Source organism: Mus musculus, chromosome Y (assembly GCF_000001635.26).
Source record: "Mus musculus strain C57BL/6J chromosome Y, GRCm38.p6 C57BL/6J".
Lineage (NCBI taxonomy): Eukaryota > Metazoa > Chordata > Mammalia > Rodentia > Muridae > Mus > Mus musculus.
Genome location: NC_000087.7, coordinates 85337333 through 85343332, shown reverse-complemented (window position 1 = coordinate 85343332; position 6000 = coordinate 85337333).

Below are 6000 nucleotides of genomic sequence, written 5' to 3'. Positions count from 1 at the left end.
ATCACTATAACTCTATCTTGAGACTAATCTTTCTAAATCAGATTACACAGTCTCTACTGTTCTATATCCCATAATTCTTAAAAACCTTGAAGTAAAGCATCTTAGCTTGTCCAAACTGGGAAAATGATAAACAAAGGTAGGTCAAAAACATATACCCAATTCAGCTTTCTTGTCACTACAGTCAGGGCACTAAGCAAACACACTTGTTAGTTTTTCACAAAAATTAGCCTTCATATATATGCAGCATTCTGTGAAGAGAACCTATTCTTGTCCCTTTCCCAATAAAGTAGCTACTTAGGATCAAGCCATATACCAATAAGTAGATTTTTTTCATTTGACCTAGACATGATTATGTCTCCTATTTAAGATACTATCAGGCATTTTTAAGTTCTTTGACATCCAAATTTCAAAGTTCTTAAAGTGTGATTTAAATAATGTGCATGGGGATATAATTTATCTTGTCCTTTGTTTTTTTAAAAAGAAGAGTTTTTTAAAGTTCCACATTACCCTGTATTAGATAAATTAATAAATTGTTTACAAAACATTTCAAATGCTTTACTGTTATAGTCAGTATTAATATAACAAGGCCAGCGACTAATTACACTTTCAATTGTTTATCTTGAAGAGCGGATTTAACTAGAAAGCTTTAAAATGTATTAATAGTCCCCCTCTTCCTTTCTCTTTCTCACTTCCTCCATTTCCAGCAGCAGTCTTCTTGCCTCTGCAGGTATTTTACACATGAAGTATCCAAGCAAAATGACATGTACACAAACAACCATACCCACCATCAAAGTTTATAAAATAAAAGAAATGATGTGTAGACTATGATTCTAATTTTTCTGGGAAAGGTAGTATAGGAGAGAGGAATCACTGTGTGTGGACTCACAAAGACACAAAGAACCCCCCAAATAGATCCAATTTACCACTCCTTAGAAACACAAACACCACAGGCAGGAGGAGGGATTTTGAATGAGGAACTCTTTCCTTGTCTTTCCAAGTGCTTTGGTGGATGAGCACAACTACAGGAAAAGGGTCTCACAGCAGGTAAACTCCCACCACCACCCCACACAAAGGCAAAGTCACCTTGGTCGAACCAGGAGCAGATCACCTGTCTCTGCAGGTTGTTTCTGTTTAGCTGCATTTGGAGAAAGCATTTGGAACAGTTGCTGCCTGCTCTTGAGAAGGGCTCTAAGGGTACAATGTATAGGTCTGTAGAATTGCAACAAGTTTGGACCCTAGAAAAGTAATGGGTTGCTGAAATGGTCCTGGACTGTGAATCTTAGGGTCTTGCTAGGGAATTTCTTAATCTACAGTGACATTTAGACATTGGAGCAAGCAGAGGTGCTTTGATCCTTATCTTAGGCACTCAAAGTTGTCCTGGAAGACAATCGTTGTGACTGTTTGTGAGGCTTTGCTGGAGGAGAGGGGATATTGACAGCCCTCTACACGATCTGCATGGCACACAACTAGAGCTTTCTTTCTTATGAAGCATATAAGTGACTGAGGGCAAAACACCACAGGAGACAACTATATCAGCGTCCCTTAAGTAAAATCTTGCTAGTGTATGAAATAGTGTGCCTTGCAAATACTGAAGTGGGTGCTCACAGTCATCTATAGGATGGAATACAGGGCCCCCAATATAGGAGCTAAAGAAAGTACCCCAAAACTGAAGGGGTCTGCAACCCTATAGGTTGAACAACAATATGAACTAACCAGTACCCACAGAACTTGTTCCTCTAGCTGCATATGTAGCAGAAGATTACCTAGTCAGCTATCATTGGGAAGAGAGGCCCTTGGTCTAGCAAAATTTATATTCCACAGTTCAGGGGAATGCCAAGGCCAAGAAGTGGGAGTGAGTGGGTAGGTGAGCAGGGGGCAGGAGATATAGGGGACTTTTGGGATAGAATTTGAAAGGTAAAAGAAGAACATATGTAATAAAAAATGTGGGGGAAAATAAAGAGACTAGGTCGTTTCTACAATTAGGGAAAGTCTCATTACTTTATCCCATTAAATGTGCACATTAAAAAAAAAGTGGCTAATGGCTTTGAACAGGATCCTTGCTGAGGACAGGATCTTATAAAGGGTTCCAGATAGACAACTCATTTACAGTTTTACAAGCTAGTACTTATAAACAATTGATCATTGGGAGCCTCAAGCTGAGACACCCGATCACTGGGCATAAGTGTTGAGATAATTTGAAGATATTTCCATTGTTTTGAATAATCTGTATGATATTGGATACATTTACTCTATGGAAGGAGTATGTGTGTGGAGTCCCTTGTGTCACTGAAGTAGGAGTTGTAAAACACCTGTGGCGATGATGCAAGTTCATATCTATGATGTGTTTGTGATGTCAGTATTTATAAAGGAGGAAGCATCTCTGAGATGCAATAACACATTTAAAAAAGAAAACCACAAGACAAAACGGAAAGGGAATATTGACTTATGTTGTTGTATTTCTGTTTTGTGTGTGTTGTGTGTGTGTTTTGTTTTTTGTTTTTGTTTGTTTGTTTGTTTGTTTTCTTATTTGTGTGTATGGTCTGATTTTTGGATTTTTTCGAGACAGGAATTCTCTATATGCCCCTGGCTGTCCTGGAACTCACTCTGTAGACCATGCTGGCCTTGTACTCAGAAATCTGCCTACGTCTGCCTCCCTCGTGCTGGGATTAAAGCTGTGCACCACCAACACCCTGCAAATATTGCCATTTTTAGTGAGATATTTTTAATGTTTTTTTACTGATTTATGTAAGATATTTTAAATGGTGTGTCCATTTTTTTTCACGTTGTTGCATTATTCCTTTCAAAGTTTGTTGATTATTGCTCACAAATACAGGATTTAACATTATGACACTGACATTCTTCTTTTTCATTTCATTCCTCTCCTTTTTTTCTGTTTAACTTATCTGGAAATGGATTTTTCTGTATAGTCCTAGCAATTCTGGGCCTTCTTGTGCAGTTCAGTCCTGAATTCAAATCTACTGGATTTTATCACCAAATCCTGAGATTAAACCCCTTTCTAAGCAGACATCAACATTTTTTTTTAATTTTCTGTCTCACAATACTTCTTTAGAAGATGTCCTCATCACAGTTCCCAAGTAATGCCTTCAGACACTTCTAACTTTCTGTAGCAACCTTACCATATAGAGCCTATGTAAGGCATCCTGTTGGGTAGCATTCTGTCTTAAGCTGTCCACATCCAAAGTGTTTGTATTCTTCACAGTGGCCTGTGAGGTTAGTGTGATAAATCTGGGATGAGCTGTCAGGTGAAGAATTATTCACCACTGCAGCCACAAAACTTGCAGTTTCCACTGCTCCTGATCATGATGCTGCAGAAGGTTTCTTTGATTTTCATAGACACTGGCTTCTTATTCCAAAATCTTGGTATTGGTACTGTATTCTGCCTGTCTGTGTAAACAATTAGACATGAACCATGTCTTAGTATACTGGTTGAATCTTGAGAAGTTTGTTGTTCTTTTCTGCTGGATAGCCTGTTACTGGGGAAATCAGGCCATCAAGATTATTCTTAGCCTGGAAGGTACAGAGTCAGGGTCAGAGGAAGTGTGAAGTCTGGGTAAGGACTAGTTCTTAATCCACATATTCCCTATGTATAAGAACCATAATTGTCAACATTTCTCATTAAAAAAAAAACACTTGAGGTTTATATGTGTTATTCTCAAATGACAGCTATAAGTTTTTTCCACTTAAACACACCCCTCAATATACAAGAACAGATATCTACAGGGTCCTTTATAAACTATTCACAGTTGTGCATCCCCATGGTCTCTGGTCTGTTTCCATTGTGAAAGGACATATGTTGAGAGAGATTTGTTTACCTTTGGTCTAATGATGTCCCTGGTCGTAATGTCTCAGTATTCATCCTGGTGTGAATACTGTGGAAATCGAAAATGTTAAAGGAACCGTGAAGCAAAAATGTTAATTGGTGTGAAAGGGTTAATGGGAACAGCCGTTAGTTTCCACTGACTGAAACTAAAATATTCATTACCTGTTATATTTCACAAAAACAGAATTATTGCTCATTTGTTCAAAGTGGACAGCCAGGTACAAATGAAATGACTTTTATCCACTGGGCTGTTTTTTTTTCAAAGCCTTGGCATGGCTCAACAAAGGAGTGCCTGAGAGCACCTGAATGTTCAGATAAAGTTTACTGAGGTCTCCTTGGCCTGAGAGTGCCTGTCCAGCTGCACTTTTGAACAAGAGGAATGGGTGGGACATTCTTTGATAGAAACAGCAGGAGCTTGGTTGCCAGTCAGAAAATTGTTGAAGAACAGCAGCAGGCTGTAGTGTTTGAGATTGTCAGACACCCTGTGAAAATTGCAAAACCCAAATTAACTTGGAGCTAAAAAGTTAGAGATCTGATTAAGAGGTAAAATCTTGGATGTTGTAGTGAAGAGCAAAAACTTATAATTTTGGGTCTTATAGCATTGTGGTATGTAAGTTCAAGAAATACAGGGCTGAAGAATAGACCAAGGCGGGTCCAGGCACAGCCAAACCCACCCTGTAGCTAAGAATGTCCAGCCATAAAAGATAAAAAAGAGAATGCAGGAACTAGCCACTGCTATCAGGGCAGACCAAATGGCCATCTGGCAGGATGGCACCTCCCTATAGATCCCCATAAATCATACATTGACCAGGTGTCCTGCTGACCTCGAGAAGTCCCAAGCCCTTGTGCCTCCCTACACCTTAGCATGCACAAATTACCCTGTTAATTTGTAATCATCCCGCCAACATTTAAATAAGCCTATCATGTGTAATGGCCCAAATTCTTTTGGCTCCCCTGTTTTTGGTTTGTGGTTTTTGCCTTTATATGCCTGTAAAAAGTTTGGGCCGGGGTTGAACTTCCCTGCCCCCTGCTCAGTGCATGAGATTCGACCCCAGCATGCTGGCTTGGGCGCTCCTTTTTTGTTTGTGTGTTTGTGTGAGATTAAAGCTTGTATAGTTACAGCGAGTTCCGCCTCAGTGTCCTACTGGGTGCGCACCTCCCTGAAGAGGGACTCACTGAAGGGGTCTTTCATGTGGTGCATTGGCTGGGAGATGCGTGACCACCCAGGGGTCCTAGACCCACTTGGAGGTAAGGCCCTCTATCTTGTCTTGGTTTTGTCTCTATATTCTGTCTGAAAATCTTGTGAGATCACAGTTTCAGTTTTGCAAACTCTCTTATGAGACAGTGCTTCGAAGGGAGAGCAAAGTGGATAAGGACAGATGTGTCTAGGTGTCCACCATTTGTTCGCCCTGGGAGACTTTCAGGGAAGTCAGGGGGAGGGCCAGGGATGCCTAGTGAACCTCCTCTGGAAAAGTCAGGGATAAATTTTCTCCTTGACGATCTGTTTCTGAGACCTGTTACTAGGCCGTCTGATTCTTTTCAGGAACTCTGGTTGACACAGAGTAGGCAACCGGTTTTGCTTTTGAGTCTTGTAGCCTTTGTAATCGTTTTTAACATGTGTGTGACAGAGCTTAACATGGGAAAGACTGTGACGACCCCACTAACACTTACTCAGAACCATTGAACAGACGTTATGCTAGGGCCAACAATCTTTTCTTTGATGTCAAGAAGGGACCTTGGCAAACTTTTTGCTCCTCTAAATGGCCAGCTTTTGGTGTGGGCTGGCCTTCGCAGGGAAATTTTAGCCTGCCTGTTATTCTAGGTGTCAAGTTATTTTTCAGACTGCAGGAGGGCATCCTGATCCGGTACCTTATATAATTGTGTGGCAGGATCTGGTACAAAATCTGCCACCCTGACTGGGTTCCTGGACTTCCGGAGCTGAGGCAGCGATGGTGGCAGTAGCCATGAAACCGAAAATGATGCATGCGGGTCTGCCAGAGCACGTTCCATCGGCCCCCCTGAGGATCTATCCTGAAATTGATGATGCCTTTTTCATTGACTCCTTCCCACCCCGTTACCTCCAAAGAACTTCTAATCCTGATCCCTCACAACTGCCCACCCCAGCAGACCCCAGGGTGGCCTCTGTGACAGGACCGTTG